The following is a 25,023-nucleotide window of genomic DNA, read 5'->3' as shown; positions in this document are numbered from 1 at the left end:
ACTTCCTGAATAATATGATGTTGATTGGCTGCTAAAGTTTTAACTGATTGGGATAAATGATGAACTGACATAGTATTGAAAACAGAAAGTCCTGCACTGAACAAATTTATTAAATTAAGAAAAATCTGCCTCTTTTCCCTGTTATGAATATTAGTAACATTCTGATATAAATTTTGGCAATTCGGCCTTACGTCTCCTACTGTAAATTTACATGGGAAATACTGAGAAATTTCGGTAAGATAATCATTAATTTTGGTGCTGGTATCATTATGAATGACTTTCCATTGCGCACATGCGGAGTCATTGTCAGCCTGAATATGTGCATCGATGAAAATGTTCACAGTTGTAAAAATATTCTTACTACTATGAATGGTTAACCCTTGTCTCTCATAATATAAGCCTAATGATTTAAAAAATATGTCTTGCGACTGTTCATTGTTGGGTAAGGATCCAATAAAATGAATCAGGGATAGGAGTAGGATTAAAATCCAAAATAGGAAAGTAATTCTGCTAGTAGCCATGCTTCTGTAATAAAAAAATTTCCTACATCAGTACAGCTTGACGTTGGGATATATACCTTAGTAAGGCTAAAATTATGCTGATGTAATAACTAAGTATGGGATCAGATAAGTAACTAGATCGGTGGTAGGGAAGAGGTGGGAAATAACACATCAGCAATATCATGTGAAAAATGGGAAGGATACCGTAACTCTAAAGCCAATACCTTCAGTTAGTAAGAATCATGGGCCACATTGATATCGAGCCTTACGATTTTTGGATTAGTGAGTTGGAAAGGGTGCCAGAGATCACGGAGAACATATTAAGCTACATCCCCCTAGTGCTCCTGGGTCCGACGTGGGGTTGAAGGGTCAAACGTATCGTAAATTACGCCATCAAGGATAGGGTGTTCCGGGAAATAGGCACCCTATCCCAACTGGAGGACCTTGTGCGGGAGTATTGGGAAGAGATTAAGAAACGGGAGCAGCTAATAACGGCCTGCCCCCGGAACTTCCGCAGAAGGTTATTCCTCCAGCAGGAGCTGGAGTCGCTTCAGGAAGACTTCCTGTGGCTTGGGGACCTGTTCCAAAGTTGCAAGGAAAGTATTCGAATTCAATTTGGAGTAGGGTAAGTGAACAAAATTTTCCTAAGACTAACTAATAATAATAATAATTTCTCAAATTATAACATTTGTGGTAAACCACACTGTTGAAATTTGAAAAGGCTAACGATGCCATGGCGACTTTTGCTGCACATGCCTGTGCCAATCACCGAGGCCTGGCCTTGGCATGTTGCTGACAAATTTTGATTACTCTAAGTGCATAAAGTGCTAAAATTGCCCTTTGTAGAAATTTCCCTGATTTTATCAAAATTTCGTTTGACTTTATCCTGATTTAAACCAACTGTACGTCGATTTCCCAAAAACTTACTTACTATAAATATCTCTTATGAAAAACGGGAAAATTTTGCGAGAAAAACGCAAAAAAAATCGTCTTGTTGTTCCTTTGAAAATTATTGGTCGTGATTAGTCTGAAGTGCATAAATGCGACGTTTTACGGAAAAAATTATCTATATAGAACAAAATATCCCTAACATTGTTTACATGAACTTCTATCGTAAAAATCAAATTCTGATGGCTATATGCGTAACTAAACTGATCCTATAAAATGTTAATGGACGACCGACCCTGGTTGTTGTAATCTCCATGCTAAGTGTTTTCTAAGCTTCCAGCGTGTTCAAAGTACTCGGGAGAGAGCTTCAGTGCGGAGAAAGGAATTTGCTGATACCAGACATTCTAAATTGTGCAAAGTTGCATTAGTGGTCGCTGGACGCAACTGAAAATTTCTCTATGGCGACAACGAGAGCTCTTGCAAGTTCGCTGCCGTGATCGGCGACTTCGGGTACGTTCGGGTGCCGTCGGAGAGGTGGAGGGGAAAAATCGCTGCTTCGGGCAGCGGGCAAAGGAACGGAGGAAGAAAATGCAACGCCATGATTCGCTGATACATTGAATGACGCGTAAATGTTTACGAAACTTTGAATTACTACAGACAAAGTCTAGTAAGCGCTGCGAGAATCGAAATGGAAGTCAAGGACTTTTGAAAATTACATCATAGGCGGAATGGAAAGGGAAAAATATCGTCGCGCTTGCGACAGTGTGTTACTTGAACACTTCCGTGCTTGTACAATAACAACAGTTGGGAAGCTGTTAGCAAACTAAATGACTAATAAACCTTGCATAAGGTACAATCAAACGTAAAAAATGAATTATACTTAAAATTTGGAACGTAATTAATATAAAATTTCTAGGCGAACATGAAGTCGTAAAAAATATGGTCTGTAAACGATACAACAGGTTCGGGAACCTGAAAATTTGGCTTACCTTCTGCTTTTAAAGTAACACTTGAAACTTTCTCGACTTTTACTGGTGACTGATTCGCAAATGACTCTTTAACTTTTACAACTGGCTGAACACAGTGTGAAATAGGCAATTCACTTTCCATTTTGCGACTGTTTTGAACAAAATTAGGACCCTTGCTTACGGCAAATTTCTGAACTCTATCTTTAACGGATAAAACATTCTTCGGCAAATCTATACTGTCGTCTTTAATGACTAAACTATTTCTGGATACATCTTGAACTTCTAGTTGTACCCTAGGTTGAATAATAATGGACTGAGGCAGTGGAGGCGGCAGTGGCGGATTTATTGTGTTACAATGGTACCACTTCAACAATCGGTGCAACATCATCGTAAATCTGATCAATGGACGGTGAATCATTAAGTTTGCTTAACGGTAATTCGTTGGTACACTCATGGTCATAAGTAATAGAATTCTTGCGTTGACATTGAAAATAACAAATTATGAAAATTATAAAAATACTAATAATAAATGTTGTTAATAATAAAATTGTAATTATATTATAAGGATAGTCAAAGGACTTGTTCAACAGATAAATAAAATTAGAAGCTTTTACGTATGGAAGAAATCCGTTTAAAATAACTAAAATCGCAATGATTTTCATGTTGCTTAGGCAATCAAAACAAACAGTTCTTCAAAACTAATACGTACTTTAAGCCTGCCTAGTTTAATTAATAAATATTTTAACTCAACTTTTAATTATTTCTGACTCTAGGCTCAAATTATCTGCGTACTTTATTTATTTAATATAATTTATTTAGTCTCTAAATTTATTAGTACTGGTTAACTTATCTTATTTTAAATTTTACTGCAAACTTATTTAATTTCAGGTGTTAACTTTATGTTTAAATACTTTGAACTCAATCGAACCGTACTGAGGTACAAGGTAAGGAAAAAATTGAGACTGATTTACTCCTGACTACCTGAAATAAAATTATTATTTATGCGATCTTTAAATGCATTAAAATACTAACATCACTAAAACTTGAAGAATCTTTAATTCTCTCTACTCATTCTAAAATATGCTTAGCATATTATTGTGGCAAAGTTAGAAACTAAAACCGTTGTGGTTTACTCATAATCATTCTGCGATGGCAGAATGGATTTCCAGGATTATCGGTTGCAATCCAATATCCGAAGGAAAATACTTGTTATTGGAGCGCAAAAAAATCTTGACGTCCACGTCTACATATTCATATAATATAAATATTCTCATAACTGGCGCTTAAAAATAAACTTTGCTAATATAATCATATACCTTCATCTGAAGAGTAACTATAAAATTCTAGTGATATATTCGCTGAGCTAGTATTGTTACATACTGCAAAAAAAAACTTTTGTGCTTAAAGCACATTATTGAATAATAAGTCTGCTTTTAATTGTTAATATTATTAGTGCTATTTTATTATAAATTATTATTATGTCACGCGAGTGGATTTAAAATATTAGACCTGTTTCACTTTAATAAATGCCGTAACTTGGAGCAAACTTGCAATATTTATATTTAAGATTTCAAAATAATCCGCATTTTAAAGTTTTTAACATTCGAAGCTACAACGTGCTAAGGATATATATTCAACTGTCAAACGAAACAATGTTTCGGACAGGAAAAAAAATATATATAAATATATACTAACAAAAAAATCTCGTTAATATGTGAGAAACGTCCACGCCGTGTAATTCTCTCCTAATTCTCTTCTAGTTATTCAAAATAAGTTGGCTGAGCCTAACTTTGCTTAAAGCATATAAGTATATGTATATATGTGTACGGACTCATTCTCGTCACAACTGCTTACCTGTGAACGGACATCTCTCCTCACTGCAGCCTATTTATACATCTATTACTTCTCAACTAGAACATTTAATTAATCGGGCGGTTTATACCCTAAATCACGGTACGAACATTGTACATGCGTGTCGAGGAATATAATTGGCGTTTTGTTTCTTTTCATATTAACATGAATTAAAATTTTCAGGCAATGTATGCGTAAGTTAAGGTAACGTAAGGCAAGTGACTATCTCGTATAAACTTGACTATCTCCTTAATCTAAACTCCCTTCATGAGGTGCTAGAAGACTTCAGTCATTAAGAATATAAATGAGTGGTCCTCGGGGCCTTATTCGTTCCCAAAACTATATATGTATAAAAATGTAATATCCTCGTTGTAAAAGTCTTAGCAGTCATAGTTCAAGCATTCTAAATCATTTACAAGTTACGGTCAGTTTTAAACCAAATTTAAATTAAACTTTTTTTTAAAAAAAAAATTTCAATTAATAATAATATATTGACTTAAACAAGCATACTCTGTGGCATAACTCGTTAAAATGCACCTAGTGCTGATTGACTCTGACTCGGTGGCACTAATTTATTTTCCTCATTCATAAATAACTTTAAAATCCACTTTTAATCCACGTTGTTAATTAATTAAAATATTAAGGGTAAAATCGTTTACAGTTCACTGTAGCTTACTGCATCCTCATAACCAACGTTGTAATAATTTTCGTATTCAAGATGATGTAAAAAAAATTCTAAAATCACTGTCAATGCAAGAAATCATCAAATCTAAATGCCTATTCCTTATTCCTTATGTAAAATTCTGGATGGTAAAAATTTCCCAGGTGGGAATATGTCGTAGCCATGGTACCGGGTTCGTGAGTGAACCACAGAGCTACCAGGAGCAGATTGATAGGGAATCGTCCAAGGATGTCCCTGGGCCGGCCACATTTTTTATAAAATGGGCCTCCCTAAAATCCGACATTGAACCTTCCGCCATGCGGAATGCCGGACGCTCCTGATACCAAAGCGCCAGCCCGACGTGGGTAACCGTGACGGAGCTAGGGCGCAGGTTCCTCTGCATTTTACATTTCGCTGATTACCGACCCAAACTTGAAGTCGATAAATTTAATCGAATTCATCCTCATGTTAGACTAAACATCTATCATGGCATATATAAATTCTTCTCCCCCCCATTAATGCAAAAAGCTTTAAGCCCTATGTATTTTCAAAATTAATTTTGGCAAGGACATACCAAGAAAAACTAAACAAATGAGCAAAATTTTGGGGTGGGTTACGAACTTAAGGGTGTTATAAAGCACTCCACTACGTGTCAAAATTTGGGGTGGGGTTTAAATCCTAAACTGGTTAACAAACTCTTTTCTCATCGCATTTCCGAAAAAATGCATGAGAAGCCCTAGCAAATCCACCACTTGTCATTCTATAGAATGAAGGGATCTGAACCAGTTAACTGATGGGGTGATGTAAACTACTCATGATTCATCCTCTTGATGAGACCACTCGTCATTGACATGACGAGTTATTGCTTGGCATGCGAAAGGTACAAATTACACAAAGGAATTAAACTACTGAAAAGACAATGGTAACTCGTTGGATTTTGTGAACCGTTGAACCTGTATCATGGCTGGGTGTAGGATAATTACCTGTCTATCTGAAGTCTTTAGCTGAATGAAAATAGCGAAGTCCTCTGTAAGCTTCTCTCTAATGCTGACCAAAGCGTGCTTCCACTATCGACCTCCTGCCTTGCTGACCACCTCTCTCTACCAACTCAATTCCCAAAGTCCAGTCACTTCCCAGCTTGTCTCACCTCTATATTCCCTGGCCATCGAGCTCTTCCTCGATGCCGAATCGCCGAATCGTGTGTTTATCATAATTGCTACCATGCAAACCGCTGACACCAAAACCAGAAGTGTTACCTGTTCCTGAATGCTCAGGAGGTTTACATGGCACAACACAATGCATTGTAAACATGCCTAAGAGGCTTGAGACAGCTGAGAAAAACAAGTGAATGCCCTGGTCAACATGAAGCGTTCAGAGAGACTTAATAAAATAAACATACAATCTTAGGGATTGTTACGGAATCAAATGTGAGAACTTTTAGATTTTGTTGCTTATGATTTATCACTGAGAGTCTTTCTCTTAATTTAGTAATTACTGAATAATGGTCACTGGCACAGTCAGCGCCTCTATGTGTACGAACATAAATTACACTAGAATATGATCTATCTGATTATGAGTTTTACCATCTGGAGAAGACCAGGTATATTTATGGATATCTTTATGTTTAAAAGTGGTACTTTTCACAATTAAATTCATTGAGGTTGCAAAAGTATTCAATCTTATACCGTTATCATTACTTAATCCATGAAGACTTTCTTTAACAATTGTGGGTTTAAATGTCTCTTCTTTGCCAATCTGTGCATTACAGTCACCTAACAGAATTTTCATATCATACTGAGAAAATTTATCAAAGACCTGTTCTAACTCTGTATAAAAATCATCTTTAGTATTATCATCTTTATCTTCCGTTGGTGCATGTATGTTTATTAAAATAATTTTACACCACCTACCCTGTAAAACTGCATATGTTATCCTGTTATTAATAAATTCTACTCTTTTAAGATCCGAGATAATTATATTATTTATGAAAAAGCCTGTTCCAAAATTATGATTTTCACTACCACCATAAAAAAAATTATAATTTTTAGTTTTACAATTCCCTTCTCCTGGCCACCTAACTTGCTGGACACCTACTACATCTAATTTATACTTAACTATCTCATTAACTGTACACTGAAATGCCCCAGGCCGGTAAAGGCTCAGAACATTCCAGGTGCCTAATTTAATATCCTCATTCCTAATGTAGATGTTATCCTTAGTCCAGGGACCTCCCAAAGTAGCCCCCACCTGGAGATCCGAACAGGGGACTATTTTACCTCCTGAATATTTTACCTTGGGAACGTCCATGGCCTTATATTGCTGTTTCTTGACATTATTTGTTTACAGTGCAGAGTTGTCAGCTCTACGCCTAACCACCAACATGAATGGAGGAACTACTACACAACACAAACACATTAGACAGCTCAATTACTACACAAGACGAACACAAACACATTAGACAGCACAACTACTACACAAGACACACACAAACACATCACAACTATAACACAATATAAACACAAACAAACCACAACTACACCGCAAAATATGTAAGTCTCTTAACCACATGTAATTTTTTATGTTCTTATTTTTGATGTATTATGTTATTATTTTTTGTCCTTATGTTCTATAAAAACGTTACAATGTAAAATGGCTAACGCTGTATTTGGAATCTTCTATTAAATAAATAAATAAATACACAATATAAACATAAACAAACTACACACCACAACTACTACACAAGACAAACACAAACAAATTAGACAGCAAAACTATTACCCAAGACAAAACAAACATACTAGACAGCACAACTACTACACGAACATACTAGACAGCACAACTACAACACAAGACACATGGCCTGTATACTTTGACATTGAAAATTGATCGCGAAGTCGCGACTTTCATTACAGTGACTGCATTTTGGAAACAATGGAAGGATTATGTTTGGTACATCAATGTAAAGCCTAACATCTGTAGAATACCGGGATACCACTTCAGTGGTCCGAAGGTCAAATCCGTGGTAAGAAATTGACGTTTCTTGTACTCATCAATTCATCATCACAGCGGCAATTAAGCTAAAGACGTAAAGAGTGTGACGTGAAGCAATAAAAATTGCACAGGCAAACCCTTCTCTGTATATTAATGGAAAAGACAAAGATCGTTGTAAGTTCACTAAATGATCGGTTAGGATAATCGGAACTGGAATTACAGTTTATAGCGGAATTCGAACCACTATGAAGTTTTTCCACCAAGGATCGAGCCCGGGACCCTTTGATTGGAAGACGACAGCATCAGTATGTACATTAATAAATTATAGTTAACTTAGAGGTAACATATGACACATTAAACTTTGACACCTCCTTGCTCCTTATTATATCGTTACTTTATTTCTTTATAAGTTTTGGTTGAATTGCTCGATCTTCCTCACTTTTTTTTACCATGTCTCTCAGATTCTATACTTATATATGTTACCTTCATTATTTATATTCATCAAATCTATCAACAAGAGCTCTAATACAAATAAAAAAAACATCATCTATTTACGTTAAAATGTCTCAAGTTTCTTATGGTCTATTTCAACGTTGACGGCAAAGGCAATTGTGAATAATGCACAATTCAGGCAACCCACCATACAGTGCTGCGTGATGGGTTGCATATGCAACAGGAGGGCAGGCCAATTTCGTGTTTACGAAGGTAGTGTGAAAATTACATTTCAAACGAAGTCTCGGTCGTGTTGTCGGTATGGTGTCCGGCTGTCGCACAGGAGACATGTTCGATTTCCTAAGTAAGCGAGCAAAGGTGGGAATTTTCCGAGAATGTGCTTTCGTAATCGAGTTATTTTTTTCACATGCTCGGTTTGATATATTTTGAACATTTCTATGTTCTGAGTTCCAAGGGAGCTCTCAGATCGAAGAGACACGCGACAGGAAACAAGCAAACCGTGTCGCTTGGAAATGAAACCTTCAGAAGTGAAGTCATTTCTCTTGAGTGACACGACAAGTGTCCTTTTTTTCTAGTCCTCTTTCTCAACATCGTGTATCGTGACACCTCGTTCTGTTGGTAGCGCATACGCAGTGAATATTTTTGTACAGACTGAATGGGTTCGTGTCCCTTTACACTTTAGTCTGAATGACCCCTATTAGAAAGTTTAAGATACATTTCAATACCTTGTCAATAGTGTTAATAAAATAATAATTTGTAACATTAATTTTCATACATGACGAGTAATGACAATTATAATGAAGTATGAAAATGTCAAGATAGAAAGTCTTGTTGGTGAAGATATAAATGATAGTTGGTGATGAAAATGAAAGATTTTGTTGTAGTAATGAAGCTGAAAGAGGTGGTTCGTGGTGATGAAATACGAGATGGTTGGCAATGATGAAATAATGAGAATCATTGGTGAAGATATGGGCAATGTTTCATGATGAGTATGAAAGTGATGGTTGGTTATCATGAAAAATATTCTTAATTTGATGAAATTGAAGATTGATGATGAAGCTGAAAGTGTTGTTTGATGAGTACGACAACGATGAACATAGCTATGATGATGATTATAGTGGAGGCTTAACGTGATTGTTGTTGAAAACAATGATCAGCAATAATGATACTTATGATCGTTAATGTTGAGGCCAGGAAACTTAAAATGCAGACAACATTGCTAATGTGAAAGTGATAAAAAAAACTTTGCAGTTGAACATGTCTGGAAGAAGTACAGTATATTTTGTAATAATTACAAGAAATAAAATATATTTGGAAAATATACAAATGTTTTATTTACAATTGATAATATGGAAGCTTCACAATACCAGAATGGTTATATTACAATACATAAAAGTAACAATGGTTCATTTGCAATTACATAATCAAATACATAAATAGTAACAGAACTTATTTACAATATCAATGTGTGACCAAGATTGTTCTCAAGATGTATTTCAATCATCAATTCGTTGCACCAAAGAACATAGCAGTAGTTCCTTAGATACTCGTGTACTTCTTTTCTTTCTGAAACCATATTTTTTTATGCAATTCACGAAAGCCTCCATTTTGGGTTGCACTTTATGATAACGTTCGATCATTAATGTTTGCAGAGGCCTAAAAAGTTTACAAAAGAATGAGTGTAGTTCAGAGGCTGTGAAAATAAAAGCATTTGGTGAAAAATATTGAGACGTCGGAATACAACGTTTCCTGAAATAATTTACACCACTGACGGTGATATTTCCTGGAACCATATAAGAGAATCGTCGACCTGTTTCGACGTAAATTAGTAAGTGAGATTTCACACAGTTCACTAAATCTTCTAAGAACAGATTCGTACGGGTGATCTTCCCTGTTGCGAAAACTCCCACACCAAATTGAAAGGGGTTTGCTTTTTGAATCCTCTCGCTACATACGTGTTTATGTACAACTGCATAGGTCGAGGTTCATTAATTGGATATAAGCTTCATTAATTTCTTTTAAAATCCATCTTATAACTATAACTCATAACTAAACAAAAAAGTCTGTTAAAAAGATTATCGTCAAGAAATATGACAATATCTCTTGTGATGTTCGCTCCAAATCCCTTGCTTGTTGTCTGTTCTAAAGTTTTCTTCTTTATGCTGTTTGACCTAACAGGATTCGAATCCCTTGGGGGTCCTGGGGGCTGAGCTGTTTGAGTATACCACACATTCCACGTTTACAAACAATTGTACCGTTTACAATGTTACCTTCAGTAGAAAGCAGAATGCAGTAACTGCACTGTAAAATAACTCTCAAATTATTATCTACATTTCAGATGTAAAATTAATCATAATACACACATTTGAGAAATAATGCAGTGCACTGCACTGTAAAATAACTCAAAATCATTATATACACGTCTATTTCTTTGAAAAAATAGAATAATTCTAAAATATATGCTTAAAATAAACTGATTTAGACTCAAAAACGAAATTTTGCCCTATAAAAATGAGTAGTTGAGTTTTGATAAAAATAAAACATAATTATTTTTTATACAATAAAAATAGTAAAATTTGTACTTTTTGGATATTTTGCTCTTAGAATATTAGCTGAAATCGAGGTAAAATGAATAAATACGAAAGAAATCGCTGCAAACTGACCATATACACTACTATACTCATAAACACACAAGTTTTAATACAAAGTACATAATACACAAAATGCGAAATATGGAATATAGAAATTAAAATTAAGTAACTGCGTGATATTTTAAGACTTCTTTCACTTGAACATGCCCTTTAGTTAGCTTCACAGGGGAAGATCTAACGTAAAATCTGAAGAGATTGGCGAGCATGGTTTTTTTTTTGTATAAGGATACTCTACTACTTTCTGCCTTCAGTACAATTTGAAATATTTTATACAGTACATCCGGGGCAGCTTAGTTAAAGATCGCGATCCCGATGGTTCTATATTCTTTCGTTAGCTCCTGATTCACTAATTTTGAATTTTGTCTTTTTTGTTTTGCCTTTCGTGACACGTTTGACTAATCGTGAAGATGGGAATGAAGAAACGTTCCTGTATTTGTTCCATCGTTCAGGTACAGCGCCTAGAATAACGTAGTGTGGAAAACGGCATGCTTCTGCGCTCTCAGCCTGGTTCCACTCGAAAATGATCCGCTAGAGGCGCTGGTGTTGACCCCGGTGCTTGGTGTTCGACTGCTTATAAGGGAAGTAAATGGAGTTTTCGCTGCAACGTCTGATTCTTTTACAGGAAGCATTTCTATGAATGTGATAATTGGTATGATATTTGGTACAGTGGTCGCGAAGATATTAACGACAGTCGACCAGGTCCTGTTATCGTCATACTTTCGTTAATAATACGGGAGAAAAAATAAGCGTGGAATGTTCTTGGCAACTAAATTTTTGTGTTCATTATTATTATCATCATCATCATTTATTTTAAAGATATACACACTGAAGCATTTGTATTTTTGATATTTACTGTCTCTTTTCTTTCGCTCTAAACTAATCGCGGCGATGATGATAATGATGATTGCATGAAACGACAAGGGGAACCCCACAAAACTTTCTTAGTGCCATCGACATGAGTGTAAGGAAACTTTCAAACCAATGGGACAAGCGACACGGGATGTTCACACTGTCACACTAGTGACACACACTTCCAGACTGTAAAATAGCATTCATTGCTCATGAGGGTCCAAACAGCAAACGACACGTTCATATGGCGTACTCGCGCGCTAAATGTTACTTCGGTCCGAAAGCAGCTTAAAGGAAGGGTGCTGAGACCGAAGCGATGCGCTACAGGGGGAGTTCCCAACTAAGTGACAAGCGACATGGTGCCTTCAGTCTATTAGCAAGCGTTGCTTGCGAACAACAGATAGGCGACACGATAAACCGCAAAATACAACGAAAGATCTAGGCGACACGATAAGCCACACGTGTCGCTTCTGCGTCGCTCAAACTGGGCCATTTCCTCAATAGCTTGCAGCATGTTGCCGTGGTTTGTTGCTCGCGCATACGCGATGCAATGAGTGTCTTGCTTTAGGGAGATTGCGCACCAAAGCGACAAGGGGCACGCGACATTTATCGCTTGAGGATTTCACCAAACAAACGCTGGCCTGTGCTTCCCGTCATGCCGCTACGATGTGAAATGTTGCCCTGGATTGGCTCGTTTCCAAGCAACATGTGTCGCTTCGGTGTGAAAGTTGCCTCGGACCAAAGGACCCGTGTCGCTTTGGTGTTAAATCCTCGTATCGTTTGTCGCGTGTCGCTTTGGTGTAAAATCTCCTTGAGGAAACGGTGCAGTCAGAGCTTGTGTCTCTAAATTTCGAAAGGCTGCATTGATTTCCGACTGCTTGCTTTCAAGCGACATTTGTAGTTTGTCGCCTCGGTATGAAATATCTCTCAGGATACTATTTATATTCTAATAACTTGAAAAATAATCTCTAATACACAGTCCAAGACCTGACGTTCGGAATCACATTGCGATGTTTCTTCTTGTGTTACGAATACTATTTATTTTTATTTTTACCTGTTTCTTGGGTCGTTTTCCACACTACGTTATTCAAGGCGCTGTAGTTCAGGTAAGCATTTCATCGTTTAAAAAATTCTTTAAGAGAGAGAGCCGTTCGATGTTCTTAATTTAACAATATTTAGCGACAATAGTATTTCGTGTAAGAAAACTTTGTCCATGAGAAAAATCTCGATTCTATAGTCCATCGAAAAAAAACAACAGATGCTCGTCGGTTTTTTGACGGTGAAGGTTAGTGGTGTTTTGTGATGCCATTTGAGAATCATGCACATTATCTTGTGCAGCAGTTACGTTGTTCGAACCAACAGGATTCGATTCTCTGGGGACAGTTGAGTGTTCCTTCGACAATTTCACGGTCGCATTTTCACAAGAAAACGACATAAACTGGACTGCGCCATTATTACACACACCGAACAATACAAAGGGTGAAATGGAATACAGAAAAATCTTGCACGTAAGTTTGACGTGCATGTAGTAATAACGCCATTTGTATTCACGTAAGATTTGCGTGAATTTTTCTATAATATGATCAACATAGCAGCGATCAATGGATACATTATTCACACTCACAACTTCTACAACAATCAGGGCAACTCAGAAAAGAGACCATTCTCACGAATTCAGTTCATGCTTTTTGAAGGTAGTACTGGGGAAGGAAGAGACAAGTACAGTAGCAGCCACGTCACAAGGGAACAGAAAGTATTGCAGTTTTTGCAACTACAAGAAAAGGAGGATGACAACTACGTACTGCTCCTGTGGGAAGCCAATTTGTGAAACACTACCGTACGTAAAATTTACGTATGCTTTGCGCTCAAATTCCTCCCCTAGCTCCCAACTCGCACCCACTCACCCTTCTGCCTAGCAGTGCCTCAAGTTGTCTGTCGGACATAAGGCAACACATAAGGAGGGTGCAAGCTCTGATCGTCTTGATTTGGTTTGTTATGTTGTGCACTGTACATCAATTTTACGAATCTGTGTACAACCAGAAATATCTTTTACGTAATTTTGACATTTGTAAATTCGATTTGGATACTTAGATTTGGAAAACGAAAGTTTAAAAGCATGCACTATTTTCTTGCAAGACTTAAAAATTCCATTTGTTCCTTATTTACAGCGTTATGAATATTATTATTGTTTGCTTTTCATTGTTCGAACTTTTCGCCTTGATTCTTAATGTACGAACGGGCTTGTCAAGCAAGACCTTCTCTTAAAATATTCTATGTTTAATAAAACCATGTTTATACATTTTAAAATGAAGAATAAAATTCCAATGTAAGGAAAAATAAACAAAATAACGTTCACAATGAATAGAAATTTGTTTTCATGATGTAGAGGTTGTTTTAAAAATAGATTTCTTCATGTACGTAAAATTTACGTAGCGGTAGTTATACTGTAATATTGGAACACGGTAGTGTTCTAGGGTTAAAAGCTCAATGAGAACAATAATTTATAGTATATACATTCTGTTTGTGGACGCCAGTTAATTTAAGAGCAGGTATTATTTTTTTAAAAACCCTCAAAAACATTGCCCAAAATGCTCAGGTCCCATCTGGATATTGGAGGTGGAGGCACAGAAGCAAAACATCGCAACGCAGATGTGAATCTATTCAGAGAACACCAAAAGTTTTAAAATCTGTGGACAACATCCTTTTGCGACTGTTGGAAAGAGTCACACCCGTATGTAAATTGTAAAATGTTTTATTTATAAATTTACTTTTCTATCGTTGATTGAAAACGAAGATGGGGATTGAAAGATATATATCACATCCATGCTAGTGACGTTCTGTGTATTCGAGGTAGCGTATATTATTTTTCCTTTCTAACAGTCCATTTCTTTTCTGTAAAAGAGCGTTTTAGATATGCACAATCAGTCTACAGGGAGTGCCTGTCTGATGTCATCCTTGTCACTGTCTCCTTGCCTTCCCGTTTTCTTGTTTCCAACTTCACCACTGGAGAGTTAGGCATATACAGATGGTTAACAAGCCGACGGCCACCGCATTCACTTGCACCAGAATTCTGGTTAAAAATCTTCTGAACACTAATTCATAGTTGTTGGATGATACGTAAAAAATTATTCTGCAATACTGAAAACACACACAGTCATGATGATTCAAGCAAGCAAGTATACAATGTTTTTTTTTATTAACACGTAAGGACACACTTGCCACAGCGGAATTTTGCTTCACCTCGTACGCTGCACGGAAGTATTGTTATAGCTCAGGAAATTGCGTTGGGCTGTAACATTCATGGGGCTGAGAGTGAAAACTACTATCCCTGCACAAAGTTTTTCATCCTAGAAGTTAACGAATTGATAGATATATTGTGGACATGCAGTTTTTATAGTGACGTACACCTTCACCAGGTATCGAAGATTTTACATCACAAGAATACACTAGAATCATTTACATACATGTCATTGAATAGCGAAGAAGAAAAGAGCATCGTTATATATCCGTCGGAGTTCATGCAATCAATTCTCTTCCATAAGTGTGCTATTCGATCCGCAACTGCAAATTAACATTTCTCATAAATCTACTCCACATTTTTTGTCCTCGAACCTAGGATTGTAAGGGTTGATAATGCAGATGGGTAATCAGTTTATCTCTTTGTCTTCAAACCCCCAGTCAAAAATAGCTTCTGTTCTAACGCGAAAATGAACTCAAATTGCCAAAAACTCTTCATTATCAAGCGTCAGAAAATAGGTATAAAGGGGGTGAGATAAATGTCAAGTAGGTTTAGAAATGATATAAGATTGAATAATGTAGATGACACCTAAGAATGTCAACATGCATAGTATATTTTTTTCATTTTCACAATTTTGAAAACATGTATAAAAAACAGTCACGACATTGTACCCATGGGTTCTATAAACACGCACCGTTAAATGGTCTACACCACAAGGGGCCCTCAAACACGTCGAGAGAAAAGACCCGCGAGGTTTAAACACGTCGAGAAAGGCCATGGACCCCCAAAAATACATCGTAGAAGGCTACACTGAGGCCCTTGTTACTTAAGGTGAGATTCGTACAAATCGTTATTTAGCAGCGGTTTTATTCACGTACGTGTGCACTTACTGGGACACGACTGACGAGTGACTTACTGGGACGTAAGATACGAGTGACTTGCTGGAACGTGGGTGATAGCAGAGGTAATTTTAGGTTACACTGTACTATCGGTATCTGAAGTGTGGAAGTATGAAACAACTGTGTACGACCCTATCACCAAATCCGGAAGGTTGTTTATGGGTTATATGAACATGTTTCTAAAAATAAAACAAGAAGCAAGTGGTTAGCATTTGTGGTGGACAGAAGGGAATAAACAAACATATATCCAAAAATAAGTTCAGAGAGAGGATGTTGTTGGATGAAAAAGACATTCAGGTGAACTCTGGTAAACGCACCCTTGCAAAACTATGTCTGAATTCTTTGTGGGGCAAGTTCTGTCAACGGGTTAATCTTTCAGAAACCACCATCATCGCAGAATCAAACGATTTTCTTGAAAAAATAACCCACCCGAACATTATTATCGGTGGAGTTATATTTATCAACCACGACACTGTATTGGTAAACTGGAAACATGTTCAAGAGCCTGTCCTCAGAAACGATAAAGTAAGTGTCACCATTGGTGCATTCACAACATGTCACGCACGTCTTAAATTGTACGAAATTCTGGAGAAATTGGAAGACAGAGTGTGTTACTGTGACACCGACTCTGTAATTTACATTGACAACTCTAGAATGGACTACAATCCCCAAATAGTTGATGCCCTCAATCACCGATGAATTAGTGGACTTTGGTTCGAATGTTGTGTGTGAAGAATTTGTATAGCCAGCACCAAAAAGTTATAGTCACACAGTCACTAACGAAAAGTCAATGGTTGGAATTTTTGAAGCTACGTGGTGTGAAAATTTATTTTTTTATAAAAGCAACAACATGCCATTATAAAGTATCATCATCGTAAGTAGTTAGAAACGGATCACGAGCAAACAACCACCCAAAATCTAACAATTTTATAGTGAGCCCTCTTAGTGTAATTACTGAAAATCATGATTTTAGCTGATTTTCCAAGTTAAAAAAACTGAAAATCAGTTTTACGCAAGAGCTTAAATTTCAATTTTATTGTATAAAAATTTTAATATTTAGATAATTTCCCCTAAGACACCCAATTTTTTAAAATTTTACTTTTTCAAATAGTAGAGGGATTACAGGTATTCAAAATAGTACTTGGTACGAGGCCTACTATTTTTATTAATTTTAGCACAGTGGAAAACCTATTTTGACGATGTTTTTGTCGAATTTATACTATTGCAACTCTGTGATTTTTCATCTCGTATTTGGTACGAGTGTTATTAAATTACGTAACACCCTCACCCACCCACCGTAACCTACACCCACACCCACCCACATTTATTTCCGGTCTACTTCCGTTCCATTTCCGGTTTACTTCCGGTCTACTTCCGGTTTACAAGACAGACACCTCTGGGTTTTTCCAGTTTTTTTAAGTATATAGTTTTATTAAATATATAGTTTTTGACTTGAGTCTTTAAAAAATTATATGTAAATACCAAAACCAAAAATAGTAACGGACTGAGGATACACACTAATCGATCAGCTTAAGTTTTGATGTATTTATTATTTTTTTATTATGTATAAATAAAACGTCATGAATATTTTTGGGTTTTAGAAGCAACAACATAATCAGCCTGTAGAGAGAATTCCATTAAACAGGGATGTATTTAGAGAAATTTATCATCAATTGGAATGGTTACTTCTTGTTCACTTGAACAGTATTTGGTCTCAAGTTGACGAGGATACTGCACTTATTTGTATTTAATAATAACTTATCATCATATAAGTTACCTGTTAGTGGGAAAATTCAAATAAACATTTCACCGCCTAATGCGGCAGTTTTGCAAATAGGTCGAAATTTGTATAGAATTAAATATAGTACATTACTTCCTAATACGTCTTATGATGTGGAAGCTGGTAAATTTTTGTATGCTCAGATAATTGGAGAGTATGATAAATTGTTTCCTCTGATTATCGAAATAACAATAACCTATCCTAAAAACAAAAAAACATGGATATATTTCGTAATATAAGGCGACAGGAGATAATTCCAGCGATATTGCTAGTTTAGTTGCACGTCTAAAGAAACTTAAATCAGATTTATTAATATTACAAATGTATTTGAATGTAAGCTTACTTGCTGAAGTTACCAATCTACAGTCTGAATTAATTAATCCCATAATAAAAATAGATGGGGAACTCAAGACTTTCCTTCAAAAATATACTAATTTACCGTGTCTTGATAATGTTGAAAATTTGAAAGAGAATTTAGCTAAATTAAAAAGTGATCTTGAGAAATTCCGTCAAATTCAAACAACAACCTCAGAACATCTAAAGCAAGAACTAAATAACCAAGCGAATACTATTCGTACCGAACTACTTTCCATAATTGAAACTATCAAGACTCAAGAGCAATATGAACTGCTTAATGCAAGCAGTCTTGAATTACGGGAGCAATTTTTATCTTTTGAAATTCCCTCACTGGAATAGATTAAATCCGAACTGCAAACAGACCAATTATATGCAGCCATAACAGAAGTTAAATCCAAACTACAAATATTACAACACTTTATCAATAATTTACCTTCGTCTTCCGAATTAAATGCAATTGATCGCAGTGTTGCCAGCATCAAATTGCAATTAGAAAGATACAGGGTACCAAAGCTCATATTGAAGATACTTTGACAACCATGAGAAACGAATTGACGAATGTACAGGAAACTCTGGAATTTAAGTTGCCAAGCATAACCGAATCTATAAATATAATTCAACGACAGATCACAAAATTAGATAATCTCAACACTGAATCTGAACTATCTCATTTTCACCATCTCATAGACGACATACAGAACAAATTACAAACACTGCAACAGTCTTCCCTTACGCAAGATGACATACAGCAACTTAAAAACGAGTGTAGTATCTGCTACGGAATTAGATGTAGTTAAGCAAGCTTTAACCACACTTCAACACACAGTATACAATTTACCCACTTCCCAGGAGATGAGATCAGTAAAAAGATCAGTAAATAGAATACTGAATTCGGAGGACATTAAGAATATTCAAGCGGAAATTGCCATAATTCAAGATACTCTTGCTACTTTGCCTACCAATCAGATTGTGAATGAATTACATGCCTTGTTTGTAGAAATCAGAAGGCAGGTATTTGAATTTACAAACCAGAGCACTAAATTGAAACTTGTAGAAAGTTTACTGGAGATTACTTCCAACATTAGAGAAAAAATTGCTACCCTCGAAACAAGTCAGGAATCTGCTTTATTAGGTGTCACATCAGAACTTCACGATCTCAAAAAACAATTTAAACAATTGTTTGTCGATGTGAAAATCAAACCTAGCTATGATGAAGTGGTAAGCGCCATAAATGAATATGAAGAAACGGTATTAAACAAATTAAACCATCTCGAATTACGTAAATTTTTCACTGTTGAGATAGTTAGGCTTGAGAGTGTACCAAATGCACGAGGGCTCAGGACTTATGTTAATGCAGGAAATGTTTACAAAATGTACCCTTACAGTCAGTCTCATGAATTTTTCCTTGATGGCTAAATTAAATTTTTAAAATTTGCCTATGTGAAGAAGAGAAAGATGGCATCTACAGACCACTAAAGATACCTGTTGCATATTGGAACGAATCTGGAAAAAAAATATAAAATACATGAGGATCAAGAATTATCTGTTTTCCCTGTGCAAGCTAATGAAAACAATATTATTTCAAGTGAAACAATTATACCCGGAGGATAATCCATTTTATGTCATATTTTCTTATAGAATCCGATGTCAAGACAAGATATAGTTAATGAATTACACAGACCAGCTCGTCGTAACTATAAACGAATGAGTGTGGTAACGAAAGGTGTAAATGATTTGTTTCAGGCTGATCTGATTGAGATTGACCCCACAAATGGGACTTTAAAAAAATTGGATAAGATAAATCATTGTTACAAATATATGCTTACAGTAATAGATAAATTCATTAAATATGAATTGGCTGTTTCCCTGAAATCTAAGGCTGGTACTTGTGTTACCGAAACTTTTAATTTAATATTTACCGAGGGAAGGATACCAAAATATTTGCAGACAAACAGAGGGTATTAATTCTAAAATTCATCATTTGCTAAGTTAATGCAACAACATAATATTAAACATTATTCTACATACAGTGATCTGAAAGCTAATATTTTGGAACGATTCAACAGAACATTACAAAATCACATGTGGAGACAATTTACTCTAAAAGGCAATTATAAGTGGGTACAAATTTTACCCGAGCTAGTTCATAATTATAACAATACAGTACATAGTACTATTCACATGAAACCTGGTTAGGTAACCAAATCTGATGAGCAACGATTGATTTCTACAGTTTATTGTCAAAAATATACATACACCACAAAGAAGCCAAAGTTTAAAATAGGGGATCAGGTAAGGGTCAGTAAGTTTAAACAGTAATTCGAGAAGGGATTCGCTAAAAATTGGAGTACGGAGTTATTCTCAGTGGTTCAAGTTTTACCAGGGAATAGAAATACATATATCATAAAAGATAATCATAACAAAATATTAAAAGGGAGATTGAATGAAGAGGAACTTAGTAAAACCAAATATCGAGATAAATATCTAATCGAGGAAATATTGAAGAAGAAAAATAATAAATTGTATGTGAAATATTTGGGTCTGCCAGACAAAAGTTGGATAGAAGCAAATCATGTGATTCTTTGACACCAACATGGAATGTGGTACAGCGTTTACCACATGTAGTAGAAATTAATAAAAAAATGGAGAGTTGTTACCTGATAACATAAGATGCCTTATTGCAGACCCATCAGGTTGTGGAAAAAACACTTTGGAAAAATAGACACTTGTATGTATTCTCAAAGAGTTGAGAACAACCGAAATACAAACAACTCATGAAGTTGTACAAGGGACTGGGCATAGCTAGATTTGCATCAACAATAAAACATCTCGACCAATGTTTGAAAAATTCTGTTGTGGTGTTTGATGATGTTATTCTGGAAAATCAGAATGAAATTAGAATTTTTTCGCACAGGGTCGTCACAAAGAAAGAAATATTTTTTATTTTATTTAGCTCAAACGTATTCCAAAATTCCCTAACAATTACTACGAGATAATACAAACTTAATCTGTTTGTTTCGTGAAGATCATACTAATTTGAAACATGTATACGATGATTATGTGGGAGGAGACTTAAATTACAACCAATTTTTAAAATTTTGTTCATCTTTTTGGAACAGCGACGATATTATATTTGTCTCTATCGACAAGACTCGGAAACCTAACAATGGTAAATTCAGAAATAAAATCAACGTCTTTTAAACGTTGAACGATATAAAATAACCATTAGTCAAACGAAATTAATATGACAATAGATGATTATTCGAAATTACGAGAGTACTTGTCCATACGTTTCAAAGGCTGGAAATCAGAGAATCGAGGTTTTTTCGAACAACACAAGCGTCAAGACCAACCTATTATCGATGCAATCAGTGGTCTTGATAAAGAGATTAAGGGTGTTACAGAATAAAATAAAAACCTCATCAATGAATTGGTACCTCTTACTGCTAAACATTATATAGATTTTCCTCCTACTCCATTTTCTACCATCCACACTCCTCTGGTATTTAAGGAACCACCTGCTAAAACAGTTGTAGAAGAATCAGAGATAATCGAGTTTGGTCCCATTACAAGAGATTACCTAAGATTCGAAAAAGATGAAGTATTTGGTTTGTATCCAACTATGGAGCATAATGAAAGCGTATATGGAAAATTTGCAAGTCTAAAGTAACATTCGAAAGGGGACAACAAAAAATTAATTTGCGTGGGAGAAACAGCTGGTCCAGATATCCTGGTACCCTAGGGCTATGGGAGCTCATCACCAAGAAACAACCAAAAAAAATTACAGAAGATGATTATGAAAGTTACTCTGAAATTTTGACACTCTCTGATGCTTTGTACCAAAATAACGATGCCAGTCAAAAGAGTGTGAAATCGAGCAGCGGGGATAAATACAAAAATCTTATTAAACCTAACTGGAATCAACTAAAAACCGGTAGTGGTATAAAACAATACAATAATTTACCTAAGGAATTTGTATGGGTAAACGATGTGAGAAAACGTATAGATAGGTTGCTGGTTATAGAAGGGGAGGAAAATGCTAGGAACAATAATTTCCATAATGAGAAAATGGGTATTGTAAACATGATTAGTGACAAATTAGCTAATTTTATTGCAAATTATATATATCCTAAATGTAGAGATTTATTTATTTATTTATTTATTGAACTCAACAGGTATATACCTAATTACAGAGCCCATATGAAGGATACATAGTCATTACAATTACATATATTTCTGTAATATAGAGATAGAATATATATATATATATATATATATATATATATATATGTATATATATAAATATTGAAAATATTTTTATATATATACACTTTATCACTCAATTTAAATACGAACTTATGTGTTTAAGCTTAGGCCATTGTGTTAATACTGGCTTTACTGAAGTCCCTTAGGTTCATAGAAAAGATGTCAATGGTGTTATTCTTGATTAGCAAGTTATTGCAACTGGTGCACATTCTCCACAATGGAGATTTCTTTTTAATTTCGGATCTAGCCTTCTTTATAAGAAAAACTTCATTCTTTAGTCTAGTTTTCGACGACGGGATTCGAAAATTAATCTGGCAGAGTAGATGTTCAGCATCTATTTCGTGATTTAACAATTTCCACAAGAATACTATTTCATACTTAATTAAAATTATCAATACCTTGTCTCTTAAATTCTGGAATATATCAGAGGGTCGAGGTTTATTAAATGACATTATTAATAAACTTCCGTTCGAGTTACACGTACCTGGTTACCAATATTGTGGTCCTGGTACAAAACTTGAGAAACGAATTGGAAGAGGGGACAGGGGTATTAATCCTCTGGATGCTGCTTGTAAAAAAACATGATATTTCATAGAACACATACAAATATCTCAATGATCGTCATGTGGCTGATAAAAAATTGGAAGAGGCAGCTTTTTTGAAGATTAACAAGCAGAGATGCAACATTGCGTTGAAAAATATACAGCGTTGGGTACAACCATTGCTATGAATACAAAACAAAAATTAGGGTGGGGTTTGTAATATAAATGGCCTGAAAAATATTAATAATCGTAATAAAACAACATGAAACCAAAAGGAGTTGTATTTGGAGGATACCAAATATCATATCACAATCTTAAAAATTTAGAGCTTAATTCGATTTTATCTAAAAAACAACAAGAAAAGAAGAGGTAATGTATAGCCAAAGGAAATGGAATGAAATTATTACTCAGTACGCCAAAATTTAAAAGATTGCAAAATACAATAAAGAAAGCACACAGTGGAGGATTTATATTCAGCATTCCAGCTATCCTGGGTGCATTGGGGGCAGTTGGGAGCTTGGCTGGGGGTAGTACTGCTATTGCCAAAACTGAAATTGATTCGAAAAAAAATAAGGCAGAACTAGAAGAGCAAAAGCGTCATAATCTTGCCATGGAGAAAAAAATAAGCAAAGGTATGAAGTCTAGTGCACTCAGAAAATTAAAAAAGAAGAAGCTCTCACCAAACACGACATTGAATCTTTAATTAAAATATTTAAAATTAAACACTTCAGGGGGGTTTTCATGTCAGATTCTCTCCCTAAAGGTAGTCCTCACTCTCGAGAATGTGACGTGGTGAATTTGGACAAGTCCGAAAATGTTGGTACTCACTGGATATGCTACTATAAACAAAATAACAATTTTATTTTCGATTCTTTCTTTAATTTTATTTTGAAATAAAAAATTTTAAAACCATACATTGTCATTCTTTCTATATTTGGTCGTTTTATACCCTTAGCTTTTTTAATTTCTTATTTTTTTCATCTATTTCGATACAATACATTTTTGCTCTAAGTCCAACAAATTCTGATATTATAGATACTGCTGCTTCATCTTTCATTTTCCCAGGGAACATCTTGTTATCAACACTGTATAATAAATTATATAATATAAAATTTCTTGGATAGTTACTAAAATCAAAATGTTCTTTCATATCTAGTAAATCTTTGTACAAATCCTCTGTTTCCATTTCATATATAAAATTATCAGTATCCTGTTATGCTACTTTTATGTTTTCGTATCTAGCTTGCATCACATCATAATTAAATTTATACATTTCTAATTTAGATAATTCAAGAATTGTAATACCCACAGCAATTGCCACTTCACACACTACACCGATGTTAGTCTTTCAATAAGAGTCATATTTTCAATAATATCTATAAGATGTATGTATGTATTGTATGTAGGATCAGCAATAAGTTTCAAAAGTTTTTCTCCAATACGTCACCAAACTACACCTCAATCGATTTTTTTTTGTTCTCTAAAAATTTTCCATATGTGGCATTAATTATTAATTTATAAAGATCTTTCAAAACTTTAGAATTTGTTCGTATTCGATTGTTTGTATTATTCATAATATATTGAGCTAACCATTTTCTTAGATCAAATTTTAAACCCCTATGGATTTGTGTAAATATTATACCTTGCTTTTCATAATATTGTAACATTCGATAATGAAGTATATAATTATTTTTGTTCTCGAATGGTAACATTAATTTTGTTTCTTCTGTACCTGGAACCCTTTGAGATACTGGTGCCATAGCTAATCCATGGTGTTTCTCACGACACCATGGTGGGTATAGCATATCTACTTCCAATAGACAACCTTTTGGATGATCTTCAGGTAATTTTAAAAAAAATCCCTGTATTCAATTTCTTCCTGGGTCATCCATTCGTAATTACCAATTGGGAGTGATTGAGTCATAACATACCCATATAAATTGTTCATATCAATATAGTGAATACATTTAGATTTTTTATTAGCATCATAATCAGATAAATATTTATTGCTTGCATTTATATATCTCAAAGGACACTGTACTATACCACCACGTATAGCAGATTCAACAAATGTTAACTGCTCACTATCTTCGAGAAGACCAATTTCAACTCCACTATTTAAAAGCATA

This window comes from Lepisma saccharinum, chromosome 24, assembly GCF_977018435.1.
Source record: "Lepisma saccharinum chromosome 24, izLepSacc3.1, whole genome shotgun sequence".
NCBI classification, from domain to species: Eukaryota; Metazoa; Arthropoda; class Insecta; order Zygentoma; family Lepismatidae; genus Lepisma; species Lepisma saccharinum.
The sequence above is the reverse complement of the archived record's forward strand: the minus strand, read 5'-3'. Positions refer to the sequence as shown.